Source organism: Somniosus microcephalus, chromosome 4 (assembly GCF_052327205.1).
Source record: "Somniosus microcephalus isolate GS21.2 chromosome 4, FLI_Smic_1.0, whole genome shotgun sequence".
Taxonomy (NCBI): Eukaryota; Metazoa; Chordata; class Chondrichthyes; order Squaliformes; family Somniosidae; genus Somniosus; species Somniosus microcephalus.
Genome location: NC_140990.1, coordinates 314,447,617 through 314,474,220, shown reverse-complemented (window position 1 = coordinate 314,474,220; position 26,604 = coordinate 314,447,617). Strand labels below are relative to the sequence as shown.

The 26,604-nt window shown below is 50.1% G+C and overlaps 1 protein-coding gene across 1 annotated transcript in view; it reads left to right on the top strand.

Moving 5' to 3' along the window:
• The first annotated feature begins 986 nt into the window (after positions 1 to 986).
• LOC147120618 (gap junction gamma-1 protein-like) overlaps positions 987 to 26,604 on the top strand; it is a 60,602-nt gene continuing 34,984 nt past the window's right edge. Inside the window, exon 1 of the mRNA XM_085983866.1 lies at positions 987 to 1,092. The gene's annotated coding sequence lies outside the window, so the exon portion shown is untranslated. The remainder of the gene's footprint in view (positions 1,093 to 26,604) is intronic.

Here is a 26,604-nt window from a genome sequence, read left to right as displayed (position 1 = left end):
GGGATATAATGGATTAGGGTAACAGATGCTTCTGCAAACCAAGACGACAACATCTCCAGGACAGGAGGGGGATTGTGTGGGGGGTGAGAGGCTGGATTTTTGCAGTATTTGTTTCTACTATACTGATGGTAGTGTCAGTTGTGACTCAGTGGGCAGCGTTCTTGCCTCTGAGTCAGAAGGTCGTGGGTTCAAGTCCTGCTCCAGAGACTTGAGCACAAAATCCAGGCTGACACTCCCAGTGCAGTACTGAGGGAGTGCTGCACTGTCGGAGGCGCCGACTTTGGGATGAGACGTTAAACCGGGGCCCCGTCTGCCCCCTTGGGCGGACGTAAAAGATCCCACGGCACTATTTCGAAGAAGAGCAGGGGGAGATCTCCCTGGCCAATTTTTTATCCCTCAATCAACATCACTCAAACAGATTATCTGGTCGTGATCGCGTTGCTGTTTGTGGGAGCTTGCTGTGCGCAAATTGGCTGCCGCGTTTCCCACATTACAACAGTTCAAAAGTATTTCATTGGCTGTAAAACGCTTTGGGATGTCCGGTGGTCGTGAAAGGCGCTATAGAAATGCAAATGTCTTTTATTTGCAAAAATCCCACAGTTCCCAAATACCCTGGACTTAGCCCCCTTGCTGTGGCAATAAATAATCTTAACAGCTCATAATTGGGGCGCTAACTAATAATGTAATCTCGCTGCAATCATGGTTATTGATAAAATAGACGAGTGAGAGGGTCAAGATTAAAGCCCTGCCTGCACAGGACAACGTGGCCCCATCCCTGCCTGTTTTCTGCGGGCAAGCTGCCATGTGTCAGAGATCTGATTCTCCCCAGGCGCTCTCCCTTATTGAATTTGAGTCGGGGGCCACAGATGAGAGGGTAGGTGTGTGTGTGGGGGTGGGTGGGGAGGAGAGGAGGAGTTGGGGGAGGATTTTAGGAGGGTCCAGGAATCACGTGCCCCCCTCTCTGCCAGATTTGAGTTATTGTTGCCTTCTCTTTGTTTGCGAATCGGAGGGACTCTCAGGATAGTCCAGCGTGTGTGTGTCCTGTGCATCTCTGAGCTGGGACAGCACTGCACAGGAGGGTGCAACACGCCGGTGAGTACTCACTGTCTACCTGCTTCCCCGGGACTCGCAAAACCGAGGTGAGAGAAAGGGAGCCCGGTGGGGGAATGAACTTTCTCAGGGCAGAAATCCTGCAAATTAAAAAAAAAAGAACCGGGATCCAGCCAGAGTCGCTGATGTTCCCGGGCTCTCTGTTCCTGGTCAGTTTCAGTGATTCGGGTCAATTTCAGAGCAAAATCCGAACTTAGTTGGCGGGGAGAAAAACTTTCAGCAAAAGTTTTACAAACTTTCAGCAAAAGTTTTACAAACTTTGACGTCCTTCTCTCTGCCTCTTTCTTTTTCCCCCTCTCTCTCGCCTTCGCCTCTTTCTCTCTCAATCGCTTGTCTTGCATTTTCTTTCTTTCTCATCTACTCCCGTTTTTGTGAATTCCCTCCACCCCTCTCCTGCTCACCCTGGCCTTGGAGTTGTGGAGAATTGTAGATTTCTGTGTTATTGCTGGGTTACTGGGCGCTGGCGGGAGAGAGAGAGAGAGGGGGGTGGAGGGGCAATGTGGAGGAGGAGGAGGATTCCCTGAGATGGAAAACCTGTTCGAAATGTGCTTGGGTTTTTTTTCTGGGAGTTGGACAAAAAAATTAATTTGCAAAACCAGGCGAAATAGAGAAAGAATCAGGAATTTGAATTCAGGAATTGGGATTCAATCTCTTTCTTCCCCCCCCCCCCCACCCCCCAGGCCTCTCCGTCCTCCCCTCCCCAAACACACTCTGTCTCTGCTCATTCCCTGCTTCCAGCCCTTTTGTTTTTTGTGCTATTTGATCCTCTCACTGGGTTTGCAGAGACTTGTGATGTGGCTCGGCTTCTAGCACAGGTGTGGGGGCAGGGAGAGAGAGAGAGAGAGGAGAGCCTGATTCCAATTTCCTTTCTCCCCCATCCCGAATGTCCTTTCTCCCCCATCCCGAATTTCCTTTCTCCCCCATCCCAAATGTCCTTTCTCCCCCATTCCGAATGTCCTTTCTCCCCCATCCCGAATTTCCTTTCCCCCCATCCCGAATTTCCTTTCTCCCCATTCCGAATTTCCTTTCCCCCCATTCCGAATTTCCTTTCCCCCCCATTCCGAATTTCCTTTCCCCCATTCCGAATTTCCTTTCCCCCCATTCCGAATTTCCTTTCCCTCCCCATTCCAAATTTCCTTTCCCTCCCCATTCTGAAATTTCCTTTCTCCGCATTCCGAATTTCCTTTCTCCGCATTCCGAATTTCCTTTCTCCCCATTCCGAATTTCCTTTCCCTCCCCATTCCGAATTTCCTTTCCCTCCCCATTCCGAATTTCCTTTCTCCCCATTCCGAATTTCCTTTCTCCCCATTCCGAATTCCTTTTCCCTCCCCATTCCGAATTTCCTTTCTCCCCATTCCGAATTTCCTTTCTCCCCATTCCGAATTTCCTTTCTCCCCATTCCGAATTTCCTTTCCCTCCCCATTCCGAATTTCCTTTCCCTCCCCATTCCGAATTTCCTTTCTCCCCATTCCGAATTTCTTTTCCCTCCCCATTCCGAATTTCCTTGCTCCCCCATTCCGGATATCTTTTCTCCCCCATTCTGGATTTCCTTTCTCCCCATTCCGAATTTCCTTTCTCCCCATTCCGAATTTCCTTTCCCCCCCCATTCCGAATTTCCTTTCCCCCATTCCGAATTTCCTTTCCCCCCATTCCGAATTTCCTTTCCCTCCCCATTCCAAATTTCCTTTCCCTCCCCATTCCGAATTTCCTTTCTCCGCATTCCGAATTTCCTTTCTCCGCATTCCGAATTTCCTTTCTCCCCATTCCGAATTTCCTTTCCCTCCCCATTCCGAATTTCCTTTCCCTCCCCATTCCGAATTTCCTTTCCCTCCCCATTCCGAATTTCCTTTCTCCCCATTCCGAATTTCCTTTCTCCCCATTCCGAATTCCTTTTCCCTCCCCATTCCGAATTTCCTTTCTCCCCATTCCGAATTTCCTTTCTCCCCATTCCGAATTTCCTTTCTCCCCATTCCGAATTTCCTTTCCCTTCCCATTCCGAATTTCCTTTCCCTCCCCATTCCGAATTTCCTTTCTCCCCATTCCGAATTTCTTTTCCCTCCCCATTCCGAATTTCCTTGCTCCCCCATTCCGGATATCTTTTCTCCCCCATTCTGGATTTCCTTTCTCCCCATTCCGAATTTCCTTTCTCCCCATTCCGAATTTCCTTTCTCCCCCATTCCGAATTTCCTTGCTCCCCATTCCGAATTTCCTTGCTCCCCATTCCGAATTTCCTTTCCCTCCCCATTCCGAATTTCCTTTCTCCCCATTCCGAATTTCCTTTCTCCCCCATTCCGAATTTCCTTTCTCCCCCATTCCGAATTTCCTTGCTCCCCATTCCGAATTTCCTTTCCCTCCCCATTCCGGATTTCCTTTCTCCCCATTCCGGATTTCCTTTCTCCCCATTCCGAATTTCCTTTCTCCCCATTCCGAATTTCCTTTCTCCCCATTCCGAATTTCCTTTCTCCCCATTCCGAATTTCCTTTCTCCCCATTCCGAATTTCCTTTCTCCCCCATTCCGAATTTCCTTTCCCTCCCCATTCCAAATTTCCTTTCCCTCCCCATTCCGAAATTCCTTTCACCCCATTCCGAATTTCCTTTCTCCCCCATTCTGAATTTCCTTTCTCCCCCCATTCCGATCTCTCCCCCCCCTCCCCCAATTCCTTCCAAAGGCGCTGACTCTAGCTGGGTACGGAACTACGGGGGTGGGGTGAGATCGAATGCCCTTTGGTACCTCATACATATGGTCTTTCTTCATGTGTGAGCCTAGGTGTGAAGTGTTGGCCATTTGACTACAGGAGGCATCACATCAGAGCCCCCATCCCCGATCCTGTCCTCGCTCACATTCCAGCAGGGGTCAGGGGCAGAAGCCTACTCCCTAACCCAGGAACACAGAGGCCCCTTGTAGTAACCACCCCTTCACCCCCCCCAACCCTCCACACCCACCCCACCCCGACCACTGTCTCAGTGGCGATCAGCTTGTTCGGGAATTGACCTGGGGTGGGGTGGGCAACCTGGTCTGTGTTGCTAAGAACCACACCGTGTACGTTTACCCACTCAGCCAGTCATAGAATGATACAGCACAAAAGGATGCCATTGTGCCTGTGCCGGCTCTTTGAAAGAGCTCTCCAATTAATCCCACTCCCCCTGCTCTTTCCCCAGAGCCCTGCAAATTTTTCCTTTTTAAATATGTATCCAATTCCCTTTGAAAGTTACTATTGAATCTGCTTCCACCGCCCTTTCAGGCAGCGCATTCCAGATCACAACAACTTGCTGAGTAAAAAAATGTTTCCTCATCTCCCCACTGGTTCTTTTGCCGATTATCTTCAATCTGTGTCCTCTGGTTACTGACCCTCCTGCCACTGGAAACCGTTCCTCCTCATTTACTCTATCAAAACCCTTTATGATTTTGAACACCTATTATATCTTCTCTTAACCTTCTCTGCTCTAAGGAGAACAACCCCAGCTTCTCCAGTCTCTCCACATAACTGGAGTCCCTCATTCCTGGGACCGTTCTGGTAAATCTCCTCTGCACCCTCTCCAAGGACTTGACATCTTTCCTAAAGTGGGATGCCCAGAATTGAACACAACACACCATTCGACTAGCCTGCTTTGATGGCTGTGATTTTAATAATCGGGGGAGTGGTCCTTGTAGGGACAATAGTGACTCTATGCGTCCCTGTAAATCCGTTTTACAGTTGAGACGTTAAACTGATGTCTGCCCTCTCCGGTGGATGTAAAAGGTCCCACGGCCACTATTTTGAAGAAGAGCAGGGGAGTTCTCCCCGGTGCCCTGGCCAATATTTACCCTCAACCAACAGCACTAAAACAGTTCAATTGGCCTAATTAACTTAAACAGTTTAATGCCTCTGTTACCTCCAGACTCGACTATTCCAACTCTCTCCTGGTAGGCCTCCCATTGTCCACCTTCCAAAACTCTGCTGCCCATGTCCTAAATCGCTCAAATCCCGTTCACCCATCATCTCTCTGCTCACTGACCAACATTGGCTTCCTGTCCAGGAACGTCCTGAATTTAAAATTCTCATCCTAGTGTTCAAATCCCTGCATGGCCCTCGCCTCCTCCCTATCTCTGTAACCTTCTCCAGCCCCACAACCCTCCGAGATCTCTGCGCTCCTCCAGTTCTGGTCTCTTGAGCATCCCCGATTTCCTTCGCTCCACCATTGGTGGCCGTGCCTTCAGGTGCCTGGGCCCCGAGCTCTGGAATTCCCTCCCTAAACCTCTCCGTCTCGTTCCTTCTCCTTTTAAGATGCTCCTTGAAACCACCTACTTTGATGAAGCCTGTCCTAATATCTCTTTATGTGGCTCCAATTTTTATTTGATCACGCTCCTGTGAAGCGCCTTGGGACGTTTTACTACGTTCAAGGCGCTATATAAATGCAAGTTGTTGTGATGTCCTGGCCCTAGTTTTGATCGCCCAAGGGGGCTGGAGAGGAAGGTTCCTGTTTTTTTCCCCCTCTAATTGGCCTGGGTTTTTATCTGTTTTATCGCCTCTCCCAGGAGATTCCATGGCTTCAGGCAGGTAGCGAGCCTGCATGGTGATGCATGGCGAATCACAATGATATGGGACAGGCTGGATGGACCAGTAATTCATTCTGTGTCTGTCATTTTTTATACGAAGTGCTTTGGAACATCCTGAGGTCATGAGAGAGTCTAAATGGGGTAGAGGAGCAAAAGTATCTAGTGGGTACAGATACACAAATCACTATATATATAGAACCCTGGTTAGACCACACTTGGAGTTACTGTGCACCGTTCCAGTCTCCGTATTATATAAAGGATATAGAGGCACTGGCAAAGGTGCAAAAAAGATTCACAAAGCTGATCGCAGAATTGAGAGGATATACTTATCAGGAAAGATTGAACAGGCTGGGGCTCTTTTCTCTAGAAACAAGAAGGCTGAGGGGTGACCTGATCGAGGTCTTTAAGATTATGAACAGGTTTGATGGGGTCGACGTAGAGAAGATGTTTCCACTTGCGGACGAGATCAGAATTGGGGACCATAAATATAAGATACAAAGTATTACAAAATATTTACAGCCCAGAAACAGGCCATTCGGCCCAACTGGTCTGTGCCGGTGTTTATGCTCCACACGAGCCTCCTCCCACCCCTCTTCATCTCACCTCATCAACATAGCCTTCTATTCCTTTCTCCCTCATGTGTTTATCGAGCTTCCCCTTAAATACATCTCTGCTATTCGCCTCAACCACTCCCTGTGGTAACGAGTGCCACATTCTCACCACTCTCTGGGTAAAGAAGTTTCTCCTGAATTCCCGATTAGATTTATTAGTGACCATCTTATATTTATGACGCCCTAGTTCTGGTCTCTCACAAGTGGAAACACTCTCTCTCTCTCTCTCTCTCTCTCTGTCTACCCTGTCGAACCCTTTCATAATCTTAAAGACCTCGATCAGGTCACCTCTCAGCCTTCTCTTTCCTCGAGGAAAAAAGAGCCCCAGCCTGTTCAGTCTTTCCTGATAGTTAGAACCTCTCACTTCTGGTATAATTCTAGTAAATCTTTTTTGCACCTTCTCCAGTGTCTCTATATCCTTTTTATAATACGGAGACCAGAACTGTGCACAGTAACTCCAAGTGTGGTCTAACCAAGGTTCGATACAAGTTCAACATAACTTCCCTGCTTTTCAATTCTATCCCTCTAGAAATGAACCCCAGTGCTTGGTTTTTTAAATGGTCTTATTAACCTGCGTCACTACTTTTAGTGATCTGTGTCTCTGTCCCCCCAGATCCCCCTGCTCCTCTACCCCATTTAGACTCTTATTATCCAAGCAGTATGTGGCCTCCTTATTCTTCCTGCCAAAATGTCCCACCTCACACTTATCAATATTGAAATTACACGCCCGTTCTGCGAGTGAGATGAAGAGGGGTGGGAGGAGGCTCGTGTGGAGCATCAACACTGCGTGGACCAGTTGGGCCGAATGGCCTCTTTCTGGGATGTAATTTCTATGTAATATGAACTAATTCTTCCTTCTTGTTGAGGCCGTTCGTGCTGGTGGCAAAGCAGATGAAACAATTTTGCTGTTAAATTTTCACCTGCTATTCGTATGTGAAAAAAGGCTCAGGTTGGTGTTGTACAGGAGTAGCGTCGGATTTCCCCCAGTCCGAGCCTGGTTAGGGAAAATCGGTGTGAGGAACAAGCCAAGGTAAGGCTCGGCTGGGAATCCCCCCCTTGGTCGAATAGCCTCTGCATATTGGAAGAACTGGACGAGGTGGAGGAGGTGCTGCTACCTGGCGCGGAGACTCCAGCGAGATTCAACGGCTAACGAGCCAGGACAGGGCTTCAGCAGCGATACCCGTGCTCCACCACCCCCCCCCCACCCCACATGGTCGAATAGCCTCGGCATTTCCAAAAGAATTGGGTGAGGTGGAGGAGGTGCTGCCACCTGGCGCAGAGACTCCAGCGAGAGTCCGCCGTCTCTGGAGCGGAGAAGGGAGCAAAATTAGCGCAAAAGTGACTTGCAGCATTCGAGTGTGTGCGAGCTTACTGGGTAGCCGTGCAATGGTGAAGGAGTGTTAGCAAGGGACGGTTCCACTTGCTAATTGGCCTTTGGAGCTTGAGGGGAAGTGGGTGTGGGTGTCGGGGGGGGGAGGTGGTGTTTCACACTTCACAACAAAGCCGCTCACTGCCTTGTACCATCTGTGAGTTAATCCCCTCCATCTCCTGTCACTTTTGTCTTGCTCCTGAACCTTTGTGCCCTGCTGCACCTCCCTCCCTCCCTCCCTCCTCTGACTCGCTCATCTGCACCTAGTTGTCTGTGCTTTTCAGAACCTTTGTTGATGGGCCTCTTCCTGCAGTTAAATTAAGTGAATAATAAAAGGGGGAAGGGAGTTGAGACTCCATGGGGAGGTGGGTGTGTAGGCCTGGCAAATGTCTTCAGTGCCTCAGTATCACACTGGGTTGGCATTCACTGGGCCAATGAGCAGCCCTTCCTTCTACAGTGGGCCAGGCAGAATCACACAGCACAGGAGGAGGCCATTCGGCCCATTGTGCCTGTGCCGGTTCTTTGACAGAGCTCTGCAATTAGACCCGCTCCTGCCCCCCCTGCTCTTTCCCAATAGCCCTGCAAATTTTTCCCTTCAAGTATTTATCCAATTTCCCTTTTGAAAGTTACTATTGAACCTGTTTCCACCGCCCTTTCAGGCAGCGCGTTCCAGATCACAACAACTCGCTGCGTAAAAAAAATATTTCCCAATGTCGCCTCTGGTTCTTTTGCTAATGGTATTAAATCTGTGTCCTCTGGTTACTGACCTTCCTGCCACTGGAAACAACTGTATTAAAAAGAAAATGAAGAACTTGCATTTCTATAGCACCTTTCATAACCTCAGGACGTCCCAAAGCGTTTTACAGCCAATGAAGGACTTTAAGTGTAGTCACTGTTGGAATGTAAGAAACACGGAAGCCAATTTGCGCACAGCAAGCTCCCACAAACAGCAATGTAATAAGCACCAGGTAATCTGTTTTAGTGATGTTGGTTGAGGGATAAATATCGGCCGCAGGACACCGGGGAGAACTCCCCCTTGCTCTTCTTCGAAATAGTGTCATTGGATCTTTTACATCCACCGGAGAGGGCAGACGGGGCTTCGGTTTAATGTCTCATTCGAAAGATGGCACCTCCGACAGTGCAGCACTCCCTCAGTACAGCATTGGGAGTGTTGGCCTGGATTTTTGTGCTCAAGTCCCTGGAGTGGGACTTGAACCCACAACCTTCTGACTCGGAGGCGTGGGTGCTGCCCACTGAGCCAGGGCTTTTGACCCCCTCCCAAGCACAGGCCGTGTCCTCTGGTTCTCCAGTGCTGGACAAGGTGATGTTGTATGCCACAGTCTGAAGCAGCTCGTGCAGTGGTGGAGATTGTTATATGGGTCTTTTTACGGGGCACTCTGCCTCCCCCTCCCCCTGTTGTTCTCTGGGGTTTGAACGACCATGCGTTTGACCCTCTTGCCGTCTAACCCTTTGCTTGGACTGTGCGGAGGGCGCCCCATTGGACTGGGGCCGGGTCCTCGAGCTGGCAGATGGCTGTTCCCACCTGTGTCCCATCACACGCCTGGCACAGGATGACCAGCAAGCCCCATAGAAGCCGCTTGTGTTAAATGATTCAGATCATCCCATCTATGTTAAAATCTCCTGCTGGATTGGAACCGCTTCTCTGGTGAATATCTATCTCATGTCGGTTTAGGAATAGAGCATTTCCCCCCCACATTTGAATATTAATGTCAGAACCAAACACTCCCAGAGCAGGTACAGCACGGGTTAGATACAGAGTAAAGCTCCCTCTACCCTGCCCCATCAAACACTCCCAGGGCAGGTACAGCACGGGTTAGATACAGAGTAAAGCTCCCTCTACACTGCCCCATCAAACACTCCCAGGGCAGGTACAGCACGGGTTAGATACAGAGTAAAGCTCCCTCTACACTGCCCCATCAAACACTCCCAGGGCAGGTACAGCACGGGTTAGATACAGAGTAAAGCTCCCTCTACACTGTCCCATCAAACACTCCCAGGGCAGGTACAGCACGGGCTAGATACAGAGTAAAGCTCCCTCTACACTGTCCCATCAAACACGCCCTGGGCAGGTACAGCACGGATTAGATACAGAGTAAAGCTCCCTCTACACTGTCCCATCAAACATTCCCAGGGCAGGTACAGCACGGGTTAGATACAGAGTAAAGCTCCCTCTACACTGTCCCATCAAACACTCCCAGGGCAGGTACAGCACGGGTTAGATACAGAGTAAAGCTCCCTCTACACTGCCCCATCAAACACTCCCAGGGCAGGTACAGCACGGGTTAGATACAGAGTAAAGCTCCCTCTACACTGTCCCATCAAACACTCCCAGGGCAGGTACAGCACGGGCTAGATACAGAGTAAAGCTCCCTCTACACTGTCCCATCAAACACGCCCTGGGCAGGTACAGCACGGATTAGATACAGAGTAAAGCTCCCTCTACACTGTCCCATCAAACATTCCCAGGGCAGGTACAGCACGGGTTAGATACAGAGTAAAGCTCCCTCTACACTGTCCCATCAAACACTCCCAGGGCAGGTACAGCACGGATTAGATACAGAGTAAAGCTCCCTCTACACTGTCCCATCAAACACTCCCAGGGCAGGTACAGCACGGGTTAGATACAGAGTAAAGCTCCCTCTACACTGCCCCATCAAACACTCCCAGGGCAGGTACAGCACGGGTTAGATACAGAGTAAAGCTCCCTCTACACTGTCCCATCAAACATTCCCAGGGCAGGTACAGCACGGGTTAGATACAGAGTAAAGCTCCCTCTACACTGCCCCATCAAACACTCCCAGGGCAGGTACAGCACGGGTTAGATACAGAGTAAAGCTCCCTCTACACTGTCCCATCAAACATTCCCAGGGCAGGTACAGCACGGGTTAGATACAGGGTAAAGCTCCCTCTACACTGTCCCATCAAACATTCCCAGGGCAGGTACAGCACGGGTTAGATACAGAGTAAAGCTCCCTCTACACTGTCCCATCAAACACTCCCAGGGCAGGTACAGCACGGGTTAGATACAGAGTAAAGCTCCCTCTACACTGTCCCATCAAACACTCCCAGGGCAGGTACAGCACAGGTTAGATACAGAGTAAAGCTCCCTCTACACTGTCCCATCAAACACTCCCAGGGCAGGTACAGCACGGGTTAGATACAGAGTAAAGCTCCCTCTACACTGTCCCATCAAACACTCCCAGGGCAGGTACAGCACGGGTTAGATACAGAGTAAAGCTCCCTCTACACTGTCCCATCAAACACTCCCAGGGCAGGTACAGCACGGGTTAGATACAGAGTAAAGCTCCCTCTACACTGGCCCATCCAACACTCCCAGGGCAGGTGCAGCACGGGTTAGATACAGAGTAAAGCTCCCTCTACACTGCCCCATCCAACACTCCCAGGGCAGGTACAGCACGGGTTAGATACAGAGTAAAGCTCCCTCTACACTGTCCCATCAAACACTCCCAGGGCAGGTACAGCACGGGTTAGATACAGAGTAAAGCTCCCTCTACACTGGCCCATCCAACACTCCCAGGGCAGGTACAGCACGGGTTAGATAGAGTACAGCCTCAGCAGAGGGCAATCCCTACTGTGTCAGAATGAACACCCATTGAATTGTCTCCATTTGCCCTTAAAATGGCAATTGTCCGTCAGCGATGGGTGGTTTTGTGCTGTGGATTTGCAGTCAGTAAGCTGGTTTGAGGCGACTTTTAAGGTTTTATTCCCTACCAGGGAAGTGTTCTACATTTGAGTTGCAGCTGCCAGCAGCTACCGCCAACCTATATCAGTTAGTTATTCATCTCAACACCCCGGGGGACTGTACTGGTGCGGATTGGCGACAACGTTTATTAATGAAAGACTTGCATTTCTATAACACCTTTCATGACCTCAGGACGTCCCAAAGCAGTTTGCAGCCAATGAAGTACTTTTTGAAGTGTCGCCACTGTTGTGATCAACGTTCCCGCTAAGCCGTGTCTGGAGGTCCCGCGCAGGCGGTCCGGAGGTCCCGCGCAGGCCGCTCACCCGCTTTCACGTGGAAGAAACTGCGCGAAAATTTGAATGGGCCGAGCAGCCAGTTAAAGGGAACCGCGCACAGAAAAAATTATTAGGGGGAACATTGGTTGTAATGTCAGAAATGCGGCAGTCAATTTGCGCCCAGCAAGAGCCCACAACCGGCAACGTGATAATCTGTTTCTTAGTGATGTTGGTTGAGGGACAGGACGTCGGGGAGAACTCCCCTGCTCTTCTTCAAAATAGTGCTGTGGGGATCTTTTACACCCACCCGAGAGGGCAGACGGGGTCCTCGGTTTAACATCTCATCCGAAAGACGGCACCTCCGACAGTGCAGCGCTCCCTCGGCACTACACCGGGAGTGTCGGCCTGGATTGTGGGGCTCCAGAGCTGTGGGGAGCCCTGGCCTGCGTAACATGTCCCTCCATTATGGATGCTTAGCTTCTCGTGTTACTGCACTCCTGTAACATGACACCGGAGTAACTGTGGCTTGACCTGCGGGCTTATTGTGCATAAAATAATCCAACAATTGTGACTTTGACCAAGTTGCTTTTGAAGAGGTGGAAAGGTCCTGGCTGCTGGCAGAAGCATTTTCCAGCAATTTCCTTCCGTGTTGAAAGAGCTTTATTCATCGTGCTGGCTCCTCCTCGTCCCTTGCGGCTCTCTCATTACCCCCCTGGCCAACACAACTGTGTGCAGCGCCTGTACGGCCGAGCTGGAGGAATTTGTGTGCCTCTGCTGTTCTCTGTAAATCCGGGAATTACATTTGCCATTTACACGGGCCCTTCCCGCGGCTCGGATCCTGCGGCGGTGTGTTAATTGTCCGCCGTGGCTCAGCGCTCCCTCACCTCCTGAGTCAGAAGGTGGCGGGTTCGAGTCCCCATTCCAGAGACTTGGCCACATAATCCGGGCCGACACTCCCAGTGCCAGTGCTGAGGGAGCGCTGCACTGTCGGAGGTGACTTCTTTCGGATGAGACGCTAAACCACCTCTGCTCTCTCGGGTGGATGTAAAAGATCCCACGGCCACTATTTCGAAGAAGAGCGGGGGGCGTTCTCCCCCGTGTCCTGGGACCAATATTTATCCTTCGACTAGCATCACTAACAAAACAGATGATCTGGTCATCATCACGTCGCTGTTTGTGGGAGCTTGCTGTGCACAAATTGGCTGCTGCGTTTCCCACATTACAACAGCGACTACACTTCAAAAAATGTGCTTCAGTGGCTGTAAAGCGCTTTGGGACGTCCTGAGGTGGTGAAAGGTGCGAAATATCAGTGCACATTCGTTCTTTCCTTAGAGATTGACGCTAATTCGTGCCAACCAAGTCCCCATGGGTATTGCTGATATGAATAACTAATTGCCGATCAATTAACTCATCATTCACCTCGTTGCTGTTTTAGTGGGATCTTGCTGTGTGCACAGTGCCTATCGTAGAAGAGTCCTTTGTGAAAGGGCAGCGGCAGTGTAGGTGGGTAAGGTGGTGGGGAGGATCCAAATTCTAAAAATCCCCAAGTCCACAAAGTGAGGCAGCAAGTGGAGTGAAATGGCACAGAGTTCCAAATGTAATGCCATGCAGAGAACTGAAGACAATCTGGAGAGCGGCAGCATTGGACAGGCAGGGAATGTGTGTGACTTTTGTTCGTGAAACAAAGCCATGACGCATGGCTCCCAGTCCGGCAATGCCTCAATCTTAAAATTCTCCTCCTTGCTTTCAAATCCCTCCATGGCCTCCCACCCTCCCTCCTTCCCTATCTCTGTAACCTCCTCCAGCCCCACAGCGCCCCCCACCCCGAGATTTCTGCGCTCCTCCAATTCTGGCCTCTTGTAGAACCCCGGTTTTCATCGCTCCACCACTGGCGGCCGTGCCTTCAGCTGCCTGGGCCCTGAGCTCTGGAATTCCCTCCCTAAACCTCTCCGTCTCTCTCTTTCCTCCTCTTATGTTCATTAATAAATAGACATTCTTATTATGAACACAGCTAGCTTTTGCTAGACACTTTTATTGAGCACATGTGGACTAGGTACAGTATCTGTAGAGGCTTCCATCTTTTCTGCTGCCTTGTGGGTAGCCTAGTGCCTCATGGGTAATGTAGTCTTAATATACCTACAGCTGGGTAGTGTAGTCTTATACATACAGCTATATACAGCTCTACGGCTCCACCTAGTGTCCACTATAGAATGACATGTTATTGATCATTACACTTTAAGATGCTCCTTAAAACCTACCTCTTTGACCAAGCTATTGGTCACCTGCCCTAATATCTCCTTAAGCGGCTCGGTGTCAAATTCTGTTTGATAATCGCTCCTGTGAAGTGCCTTGGGATGTTTTACTGTGTTAAAGGTGCTAGATAAAGGCAAGTAGCTGTTGTTGGGAGGTCACTGAATGAAAGGGCAGTGTTGGCACCCAGCTTAGACCTGACAACACACATTCATGTACTCCTAAAACACTGGGGGAGATGGTGACTTGGTGCGATCGAGTACAACAGGGTGATTGCGAGTTGGCGGCCCATTTTACACCTCTTCCCCGTTCTTATTTCCACTGACTTATAATAGAAATTAAAATAGGGAGAGAAGTGAAAAGGCCTGTCGGTCTCGCTATCCCAGGTCTACCCCGGTGTGTCCGCCTCGCGCTCATTCTCTCTCCCTAACGTGAAACGAGTTGCCTCCGCCCTGCATGCCTGGGGCTTGTGCGCACACAGGAGAAAGCCACTGTTTATCCTTCAGTGTAGTGGTTATCTTACTGGACTGGAGGCCTGAACTAATGACAAATAGACTTGCATTTCTGCAGTGCCTTGCACAATCTCAGGACGTCCCAAAGCACTTTACAGCCAATGAAGTACTTTTTTGAAGTGTAGTCACTGTTGTAATGTAGGAAACGCGGCAGCCAATTTGCGTCAAGCGCCCACAAACAGCAATGTGATAATTACCAGATAATCTGTTTTTAGTGATGTTGGTTGAGGGATAAATATTGGCCCAGGACACCGGGGAGAACTCCCCTGCTCTTCTTCCAAATAGTGGCCGTGGGATCTTTTACATCCACCTAAGAGGGCAGACGGGGCCTCGGTTTAACATCTCATCCGAAAGACGGCACCTCCGACAGTGCGGCGCTCCCTCAGTACTGCCCCTCCAACAGTACAGCACTCCCTCAGTACTGCCCCTCCGACAGTACAACACTCCCTCAGTACTGCCCCTCTGACAGTGCAGCGCTCCCTCAGTACTGCCCCTCCGACAGTGCAGCGCTCCCTCAGTACTGCCCCTCCGACAGTGCAGCGCTCCCTCAGTACTGCCCCTCCGACAGTGCAGCGCTCCCTCAGTACTGCCCCTCCGACAGTACAGCGCTCCCTCAGTACTGCCCCTCCGACAGTGTGGCGCTCCCTCAGTACTGCCCCTCCGACAGTGTGGCGCTCCCTCAGTACTGCCCCTCCGACAGTGCGGCGCTCCCTCAGTACTGCCCCTCCAACAGTGCGGCGCTCCCTCAGTACTGCCCCACTGACAGTGCAGCGCTCCCTCAGTACTGCCCCTCCGACAGTGCAGCGCTCCCTCAGTACTGCCCCTCTGACAGTGCAGCGCTCCCTCAGTACTGCCCCTCCGACAGTGCGGCGCTCCCTCAGTACTGCCCCTCCGACAGTGCGGCGCTCCCTCAGTACTGCCCCTCCGACAGTGCGGCGCTCCCTCAGTACTGACCCTCCGACAGTGCAGCATTCCCTCAGTACTGCCCCTCCGACAGTGCAGCGCTCCTTCAGTACTGCCCCTCCGTCAGTGCAGCACTCCCTCAGTACTGCCCCTCTGACAGAGTGGCGCTCCCTCTGTAGCACCCCCCCGACAGTGCAGTGCTCCCTTAGTACTGCCCCTCCGACAGTACAGCACTCCCTCAGTACTGCCCCTCCGACAGTACAACACTCCCTCAGTACTGCCCCTCTGACAGTGCAGCGCTCCCTCAGCACTGCCCCTCCGACAGTGCAGCGCTCCCTCAGTACTGCCCCTCCGACAGTGCGGCGCTCCCTCAGTACTGCCCCTCCGACAGTACAGCACTCCCTCAGTACTGCCCCTCCGACAGTGCAGCGCTCCCTCAGTACTGCCCCTCCGACAGTGCAGCGCTCCCTCAGTACTGCCCCTCCGACAGTACAGCACTCCCTCAGTACTGCCCCTCCGACAGTGTGGCGCTCCCTCAGTACTGCCCCTCCGACAGTGCAGCATTCCCTCAGTACTGCCCCTCCGACAGTGCAGCATTCCCTCAGTACTGCCCCTCCGACAGTGCAGCGCTCCTTCAGTACTGCCCCTCCGTCAGTGCGGCGCTCCCTCAGTGCTGCCCCTCTGACAGTGCGGCGCTCCCTCAGTACTGCCCCTCCGCCAGTGCAGCACTCCCTCAGTACTGCCCCTCCGACAGTGCAGCGCTCCCTCAGTACTGCTCCTCCGACAGTGCGGCGCTTCCTCAGTACTGCTCCTCTGACAGTGCGGCGCTCCCTCAGTACTGCTCCTCTGACAGTGCGGCGCTCCCTCAGTACTGCACTGGGGAGTGTCAGCCTAGATTATGTGCTCAAGTCTCTGGAGTGGGGACTGGGAACGCACAACCTTCTGACTCAGAGGCGAGAGCGCTGCCTACTGTGCCACGGCTGATTAGTAATCCTGAGAATGTGAGTGCGAATCCCACCGTGGCAGTTTGAGAATTTACATTCAGTTTAAAAATAATAATAATTTAGAAATAAAAGAAGCTGGTCTCAGTAAAGGCGACCAGGAAGCTGTCGGGATTGTCGTTTTACCCCCCCCCCCCAACTGGTTCACTAATGCCCTTTAGGGAAGGATTCCTGCCGTCTTTGCCAGTCCTTTCCTGGTGGAGTGAAGGAATTTGGGGCCTCCTGGAGGAGAAGAGGGGGGGGCGGTGGGCTGAATAATCACCGCCCGTGAGCGACTGAGCATTCAGGTTAACCAGACTTCCAGACTCTGTTTAATGAGCCCAAGTACACATACATTCCTTGCCAACACTATGCTGGGGGACTTCATTCCCCTTTCAGGCACTGTTTCCCCGGCGACTGGCGACGGCCGGACAGAAGGAAAGAGAAGAAACCGTTTCAACAAAAAAAAATAAATAGCAACGTGTTGCCCCGGGGAGGAAAACGTTTCTTCGCGTCTCGCAAAGTTCGAATTTCGCGAGATGCATTTCTACTTCTCGAAGAAGAGCAGGGGAGTCCTCCCTGGTGTCCTGGGTCAATGGGCCAGAAATTCGGGTCGGGGGCTTCCCACGGGTGCAAGCCCCCGACCCGCACTTACCTTGCGCGCCAGCCGTTGAGCTGTGGGCCCGCGTGGGATTCCGGTCCTGGGCCTCCTCCAACTGCCGGCGCGCAGTGCTTGCGTATCCCAGGGGCGCAGTTAGTTCGATGCGTCCCCTGGGATCACGTGGGCCACGGAGAGCCAATGGTAGCAGGGAATGCTTCATTCATAAGTTTGACAGGAAGACCTGTCAAACCTATAAATACTATAAGCCCCAAAACATCACTAAATCTTCAATTAAATTTTGTAAAAAATCACATTTTTAAAATAAACTATAAATTACATGAAATAACAATTTTAAACAATAATTTAAATTTTTGAAAAAATTAATTACATTTTCTAACGGGGCTAAAAATAAACTTACCTTTCTTTAAAGTATTTAAAAATAATAAACCTGTGGAAAAAATGTTTTAATTTGAATTAATTCACCACTTACCTTGTAAAAAGCAGGCCTTGCGCCTGCTTTTTAAAAGTGTAACTCCTGGAGACTTACCCTCCCGGGAAAACCTGCAAAAAAAAAAATGTAAGTTCGATGCGCACGCGCAGCCTCTCCTGCGCACGCGTTTGACCTGTGAACCCCTTCTTTCAGGGGAACGGAAGTGCCGGTTTCCCACGCATGTGCAGTGCATGCACAAAACCGGCACTTCCATTGGGCTTACGGGTGAGTACCCCATGTGTACTCACCCGTGGAGACCCGAATTTCAGGGCCAATATTTATACCTCAACCAGCATCATTAAAAACAGGCGATAGCAAAATACTGCGGATGCTGGAAATCCGAAATAACAACAGAAAATGCTGGAAAAACTCAGCAACGTTTCGGGTCGAAACCCTTCGTCAGGACTCTGTAGAAGGATTTCGACTCGAAACGTTGACTCTATTTCTCTCTCCACCGATGTTGCCTGGCCTGCTGAGTTTTTCCAGCATTTTCTGTTATTATTTTTATCATTAAAAACAGATTATCTGGTAATTATCACTTTGCTGTTTGCCTACCCACAGGAGCCATGGGCCAGCGGCCTCGACATGCGTGCTCATGCAGTTTGAGTTGGCAAGAATGACGTATGAGGAGAGATTGGGTCGATTAGGCTTATACTCGCTGGAGTTTAGAAGAATGAGAGGGGATCTCATTGAAACTTAACAGGGCTAGACAGACTAGATAGGAAGGATGTTCCCGATGGCGGGGGAGTCCAGAACCAGGGGTCACAGTCTAAGGATAAGGGGTAAGCCATTTAGGACAGACGAGGAGGAATTTCTTCACCCAGAGAGTGGTGACCCTGTGGAATTCTCTACCACAGAAGGCAGTTGAGGCCAAATCATTAAATATATTCAAGAAGGAGTTAGATATATTTCTTAAGGCTAAAGGGATCAAGGGATATGGGGAGAAAGCAGGGACAGGGTACTGAATTTGGATGATCAGCCATAATCTCATTGAATGGCGGAGCAGGCTCGAGGGGCTGAATGGCCTACTCCTGCTCCTATCTTCTATGTTTCTATGAGTTGGTGCAGGACATTTGAACTTTTCAGTTTGTGTCACTGGCAGTAAATCTGGAGGGTGCACAAGGCCAACAAGTTGCTGTTTGAATGACTGGAGTGAATATAACTTTTCCTGTTTCCTGCTGTCTCAGTCGGCCTCCTCAGTACTGGGGGGAGGGGTGGGGACAGAGAGAGAGAGAGCGCGTGTCTCTGGGCATATTTCACACACAGCAAGCAAGCAGCCTCGAGTCTCGGCACTGTGCCCCAGTTTGTTATCGTGATCTTTCTGTCGCTTGGGAAAAGAGGAGGGGGTGTCACAATATTCATCAAGGAGTCAATTACTGCTGTAAGGAGGGATGATATCTTGGCAGGTTCCTCTAATGAGGCCATATGGGTAGAACTTAAAAACAAAAAGGGGGCAAGCACTTTGCTGGGAGTGTACTATAGGCCCCCAAACAGTCAGTGGGAGATAGAGGAACAGATATGTAGGCAAATCTCAGAGAAGTGTAGAAATAATAGGGTAATAATAGTAGGGGATTTTAACTTCCCCAATATTAACCGGGATAGTCAGAATGTGAAAGGCTTAGAGGTTGCGGAATTCTGAAAGTGCATCCAGGAGAGCTGTTTGAGCCAGCATGTAGAAAGTCCTACAAGAGAGGGGGTGGTACTGCACCTAATTCTAGGGAATGTAGCCGGGCAAGTGGTAGAAGTGTTAGTAGGAGAGCATTTTGGTGACAGTGACCATAATTCGGTGAGATTTGAGATAGTCATGGAAAAGGACAAAGATGGACTGGAAATAAAGGTTCTAAATTGGGGGAAGGCCGATTTTAATATGATAAGGCAGGATCTGGCCAAAGTGGACTGGGATCAGCTACTTGTAGGAAAATCCACATCAGAGCAGTGGGAGTCATTCAGAAAGGAAATAGAGAGAGTACAATGCCAACATGTTCCTGTAAAGGTCAAGGGTGGGACCAACAAACCCAGGGAACCCTGGATGTCAAGGGATATACAAGAATGGATTAGGAAAAAAAGGGAGGCTTTTGGCAGATACAAAGGACTAAAAACAGTGGAAGCCCTAGAGGAGTATAGAAAGTGCAGGGTGGTTACTTAAAAAAGAAATTAGGAGAGCGAAGAGGGGGCATGAAAAAACACTGGCGGACAAAATAAAGGAAAATCCCAAGGTGTTTTAAGTATATTAAGGGCAAGAGGATAACCAGGGAAAGAGTAGGGTCCATTAGGGACCAAAGTGGCAATCTGTGTGTAGAGCCAGAAGATGTGGGTGAGGTTTTAAATGAATATTTTGCATCTGTGTTCACTATGGAGAAGGACGATGTAGGCATAGAAATCAGGCAGGGGGATTGTGATATACTTGAACAAATTAGTATTGAGAGGGAGGAGGTACTAGCGGTTTTAGCGTGCATAAAAGTGAATAAATCCCCAGGCCCTGACGGGATGTATCCCAGGCTGCTGTGTGAGACAAGGGAGGAGATTGCAGGGGCTCTGACACAAATTTTCAGAACCTCCCTGGCCACAGGGGAGGTGCCAGAGGACTGGAGGACAGCTAACGTAGTACCATTGTTCAAGAAGGGTAGTAGGGATAAACCAGGGAATTACAGGCCAGTGAGCCTAACATCAGTGGTAGGGAAATTATTGGAAAAAATTCTGAGGGACAGAATTAGTCTCCACTTGGAGAGGCAAGGATTAATCAAGGATAGTCAGCATGGCTTTGTCAGGGGGAGATCATGTCTGACCAATTTGATTGAATTTTTCGAGGGGGTGACTAGGTGTGTGGATGAGGGTAGTGCAGTTGATGTAGTCTACATGGACTTCAGTAAGGCTTTTGACAAAGTCCCACATGGGAGACTGGTCAAGGAGGTAAGAGCCCATGGGATCCAGGGCAATTTGGCACATTGGATCCAAAATTGGCTTAGTGGCAGGAGGCAGAGGGTGCTGGTCGAAGGTTGTTTTTGTGACTGGAAGCCGATGTCCAGTGTTGTACCGTAGGGATCGGTGCTGGGACCTTTGCTGTTTGTAGTGTACCTTAATGATTTAGAAATGAATGTAGGAGGTATGATCAGTAAGTTGGCAGATGACACAAAAATTGGTGGGGGTCCCGTGGAGTGTGTCAGTATTTACAGTGGGTCCCCGGGAGTGTGTCAATATTTACAGGGGGTCCCTGGGAGTGTGTCAGTATTTACAGGGGGTCCCCGGGAATGTGTCAGCATTTACAGGGGGTCCCCGGGAGTGCGTCAGTATTTACAGGGGGCCCCCGGGAGTGTGTCAGTATTTACAGGGGGTCCCCGGGAGTGCGTCAGTATTTACAGGGGGCCCCCGGGAGTGTGTCAGTATTTACAGGGGGTCCTCGGGAGTGTGTCAGTATTTACAGGGGGTTCCTGGGAGTGTGTCAGTATTTACAAGGGATCCCCGGGAGTGTGTCAGTATTTACAGGGGGTCCTCGGGAGTGTGTCAGTATTTACTGGGGTCTCCGGGAGTGTGTCAGTATTTACAGGGGGTTCCTGGGAGTGTGTCAGTATTTACAAGGGATCCCCGGGAGTGTGTCAGTATTTACTGGGGGTCCTTGGGAGTGTGTCAGTATTTACAGGGGGTCCCCGTGTCAGTATTTACAGGGGGTCCTTGGGAGTGTGTCAGTATTTACAGGGGGTCCCCGGGAGTGTGTCAGTATTTACAGGGGGTCCCCGGGAGTGTGTCAGTATTTACAGGGGGTCCCCGGGAGTGTGTCAGTATTTACAGGGGGTCACCGGGAGTGTGTCAGTATTTACTGGGGGTCCTTGGGAGTGTGTCAGTATTTACAGGGGGTCCCCGGGAGTGTGTCAGTATTTACAGGGGGTCCCCGGGAGTGTGTCAGTATTTACAGGGGGTTCCCGGGTGTGTGTCAGTATTTACTGGGGTCTCCGGGAGTGTGTCGGTCTTTGCAGGCCGATCCTATTCACCTCACTGCTGAACATATTGTGTGCCCGTGAGTGTGTGACTCAGTTAAACACTATCGTGCTGAGACTTGGCACTGCCAGCGCTGTGACCTACCTTCCCAGGTGGCAGCTTCCTGGCTGGTCTCCTCCGCCTTGTCATGAAATTAGACCCAGACTGTTTTTGCTTTATTTGCTTTTACACTCCCTCACTCTCGGGGTGGATTGAGTGATGGGCTGTGCAATGATACTGAGCGACGTGGGCGTACTGTGATCTCTTTACAGAGGCAGTGCAGGCTGGTTCCTTGTTGAGTTGACTCTTCCAACAGTGTCAGCCGTGGCTCAGTGGGCAGCGCGTGCTCGCCTCTGAGTCAGGAGGTCGTGGGCTCAAGTCCCACCCCAGAGACTTGAGCACAAAAATCCAGACTGACACTCCCGGCGCAGTGCTGAGGGAACGCTGCATTGTCGGAGGTGCCGTCTTTTGGATGAGACGTTAAACCGAGGCCCCGTCTGCTCTGTCAGGTGCACGTAAAAGATCCCACTATTTCGAAGAAGAGATGGTGAGTTGTCCCCGGTGTCCTGCCCGATATTTATCCCTCAATCAACATCACTAAAAAAGTGGGTACAACCTGTCCCCTTCAGTTAAAGGCCAACATTCCATTCGGTGGTGGGAGAGACACTACAAATCGGCCTCGGTGTACCCTCCAGTTAGGGAGAGGACAAAATCAGGCCAGGCTTCCTGCTTCTGATGGTTACATAGAAACATAGAAGATAGGAGCAGGGGTAGGCCATTCGGCCCCTCGAGCCTGCTTCGCCATTCAATGCGATCATGGCTGATCATCCAAATTCAGTACCCTGTCCCTGCTTTCTCCCCATATCCCTTGATCCCTTTAGCCTTAAGAAATATATCCAACTCCTTCTTGAATATATTTAATGAATTGGCCTCAACTGCCTTCGGTGGTAGAGAATTCCACAGGTTTACCACTCTCTGGGTGAAGAAATTCCTCCTCATCTCTGTCTTAAATGGCTTACCTCTTATCTTTACACTGTGACCCCTGGTTCTGGACTCCCCCGCCATCGGGAACATCCTTCCTGCCTCTAGTCTGTCTAGTCCTGTTAGAATTTTATAAGTTTCAATGAGATCCCCTCTCATTCTTCTAAACTCTAGCGAATATAAGCCCAATCGACCCAATCTCTCCTCGTACGTCATTCCTGCCATCCCAGGTATCAGCCTGGTGAATCTTCGCTGAACTCCTTCCATGGCAAGAACATCCTTCCTCAGATAAGGCAAACAAAACTGCACCCAATACTCAAGGTGTGGTCTCACCAAGGCCCTGTACAACTGCAGCAAGACATCCTTGTTCCTGTACTCGAATCCTCTCGCTATGAAGACCAACATACCATTTGCCTTCTTAACCGCCTGCTGCACCTGCATGCTTACCTTCAGCGACTGGTGCACAAGGACACCCAGGTCTCGTTGCACTTCCCCTTCTCCCAATCTATTGCCGTTCAGATAATAATCTGCCTTCCTGTTTTTGCCACCAAAGTGGATAACCTCGCATTTATCCACGTTATATTGCATCTGCCATGCTTCTGCCCAATCACCCAACCTGTCCAAATCATACTGGAGTTTCTCGGCATCCTCCTCACAGCACGCACGCCCACCCAGCTTTGTGTCATTACCGTTACCCATGACTGCTGCAGGAAAGTGTGTGTGCACGCGTGTATGTGAGTGTGTGTACACGAGAGTGTCTGTGTATGTGAGCGTCTGCAGGTGTACGTATGAGTGTGTGTACTTGTAAATGTGTACGTGTGAGTATGAATGAGAGTGTGTACGTGTCAGCTGTGACTCAGTGGGTAGCACTCTCTCTCCTCTGAGTCAGAAGGTCGTGGGTTCAAGTCCCACTCCAGAGACTTGAGCACAAAATCCAGGCTGACACTACCAGTGCAGCGCTGAGGGAGTGCGGCACTGTCGGAGGGGTCGTCTTTTGGATGAGACGTTAAACCGAGGCCCCGTCTGCACTCTCAGGTGGATGTAAAAGAACCCACGGCACTATTTCGAAGAAGAGCAGGGGAGTTCTCCCCGGTGTCCTGGTCAATATTTATTCCTCAACCAACATCACTAAAAACAGATTACCTGGTCATTGTCACATTGCTGTTTGTGGGAGCTTGCTGTGCGCAAATTGGCTGCCGCGTTTCCCACATTACAACAGCGACTCCACTTAAAGTATTTCATTGGCTGTAAAGCACTTTGGGACGTCCGGTGGTCATGAAAGGCGCTATAGAAATGCAAGTCTTCTTTCTATGTAAATATGCGTGTGTATATATATATATATATATAATATATGAGTGTGCGTGCAAGAGCGGGTGCCTGGACATGTGCTGAGAACAGTTCTAGCTTCCGCTGTGATGCTCCCATGGTTCAATAACCTGCCAACACCGAGCCATCCATGAACAGCCAGTGGAGCGAGATCCTGGTGGGCTGCTGGTGCCTCGGGCACGTAGATGTGTTTATCTGTCTCCCTGGTCCCATGTCTGTGCAGAGTATTGGTGAATCGAATACAGGAAATGGCTCATTGAAACCAACCTAGAACCACTGCCTCATTATTTTAATTATGATCACGTTTAATAGCTCTGCTCATGATGCACAGGCAAGGAGTCTCACCTCAGTGTTTGATGGGACAGTGTAGAGGGAGCTTTACTCTGTATCTAACCCGTGCTGTACCTGCCCCGGGAGTGTTTGATGGGACAGTGTAGAGGGAGCTTTACTCTGTATCGAACCCGTGCTATACCTGCCCTGGGAGTGTTTGATGGGACAGTGTAAGGTAGCTTTACTCTGTATCTAACCCGTGCTGTACCTCAGTTATTTACGAAGCTAATTCTGAATGCAAAATGTAGTGGGGAAGAGGGGAGATGAAATGAGCCATATCCAGCTGTGGAATGTTGTAATGTTTTCTCAATAAAAGCTCCAGCATAGACAGTTTTATTTGTGATTGAGTAAGGTGTTCTGACACAGCGTGTTCGTGCCCGAGCCTGTTGGAGAAGGAGATTTGCATCTGGGCAGAGAAAGATCTGAATCAGTCTACAATTATCAGCGACACCTCATTCTTCAGTCTCTTGTAGAAATGAAATGGAGCTGTGCTTGCAAGACACTCCCATTGCAGATGTGCTGAGTTCGTGTCTCACCCTCAGTCTATTGTGTTAGGAGGTGTTTGTGTTAGGAGAATCCGGTTGACGATTCCAGATGTGCCAACTGTGCAAGTGACTCCTGGTATAAATTCAGGAACACCAAACAGCCCATTTTACCTTCCCATTTTTTTTCTCTCTCTCTCCCTTCTTCCCACGAACGTGGCGGACTTCTGGGGAAGTGTTAGCTGCCACAGTTATTAGTCACTTCCTGGTAACCCATCCAAGAGGATGTTCATGTGCGAATCTAGACAATGATTTTTGAGCATTAAGGAGCTGTGGCTCAGTGGTCAGATGGTTGTGGGTTCAAGTCCCACTCCAGCGATCTAACCATAGGAACAGGTGGAGGCCATTCGGCCCCTCAAGCCTGTAACGCCATTCAATTAGATCATGGCTGATCTGTGCCCCAACTCCCATTTACCCAGTGTTCTGATGAAGGGTCTTCGACCTGAAACGTTGACTCTATTTCTCTCTCCACGGATGTTGCCTGGCCTGCTGAGTTTTTCCAGCACTTTCTGTTGTTGTTTCCCATTTACCCTACCCGCCTTGGCACCGTAACCCTTAATGAACCTTACCCAACAAAAATTGAAATTTTGAAATTTTCTATTGATCCCCTCAGCCTCAACAGCTTTTTTGGGGGCGAGAGTTCCAGATTTCCACTCCCCTTTGTGTGAAGAAGTGCTTCCTGACATCACCCCTGAACGGCCTGGCTCTAATTTTAAGGTGGCGCCCCCCCCTTGTTCTGGACTCCCCCCCGCCCCCCCCCCCCCCCCCCCACCAGAGTGAATAGTTTCTCTCTCTACCCTAACAAATCCTTTAATCACCTTAAACACCTCGATTAGATAACCCCTTAATCTTATAAACTCGAGAGAATACAAGCCCAGTCTGTGCAACCTGGCCTTATAATTGAACCCTTTTAGTGCCGGTCTCGTTCTGGTGAATCGGCACTGCTTCCCCTCCAAGGCCAATGTAACCAGCTCCTTGCAGATCATTTCACTGATATTTTTCCCTCTTTCTCACCCTCTCGTTTTCCTCCCATTTATAGAATCACAGAATAGCACAGCACAGAAGGGGGCCATTCGGCCCATCAAGTCTGCGCCGGCTCTTTCGAAGAGCGATCCAGTCAGTCCCACTCCCCCGCGCTTTCCCCATATCCCTGCCGTTTTTTCTCCTTCACGTATTTATCCAATTTCCTTTTGAAGGCTCCTATTGACTCTGTATCCACCGCCCTATCAGGCAGTGCATTCCAGATCATAACTCGCTGCGTAAAAAGGGTTTCGCTCAGGTCGCCTCTGGTTCTTTTGCCAATCACCTTAAATCTGTGCCCTCTGGTTATCGACCCTTCAGTGATTGGAAACAGTTTCTCTTTATTCACTCTATCTAAACCCTTCATGATTTTAAACACCTCTATCAAATCTCCTCTTAGCCTTCCCTGCTCCAAGGAGAAAAACCTCAGCTTCTCCAGTCTATCCAGATGACTGTATTCCCTCATTTCTGGAACCATCCTTGCCCATCTGCCACGTGCAGTAACTATTACAGTATGTAGTTCTACTTTTCCTACTAATTATCTCCTACATGTCCGGAAACACAAAACAACTCTATTCATTCAGTATAGTTTAAATAATACCTGTTTCTGCTCATGGGATTCAAGTTCTCCGTTCAGTCCGTAAGGGTGACCCCGAGCTTCCGGTCGCCTGTCACTTTAATTCCCCGCTCCACTCCCACTCAGACCTCACCGCCCTCGGCCTCTTACACAGTTCCAATGACGCTCAGCGTAAGCTCGAGGAACAGCACCTCATCTTTCGATTAGGCACTTTACAGCCTTCTGGGCTCAACATCGAGTCCAACAATTTCAGACCATAACCTCGGCCCCTATCATTTTTTCCCATTTATTTATTTCTCTCTCTCTCCCACAAGGCAGCTGTCGATCATTCTGCCGTCGCCATTCACACTTCATCTAGAGCCAGCTTTTGTTTCTTAACTTGTCCCATTACCATCTCCTTTTTGCCTTGCACCAACATCCCTTTCGTCATTTAATCTCTCCTGCCTTCCAGCCTATCACAGACCTTCCCTTTTGTTCTTTCCTCCCCTCCCTCC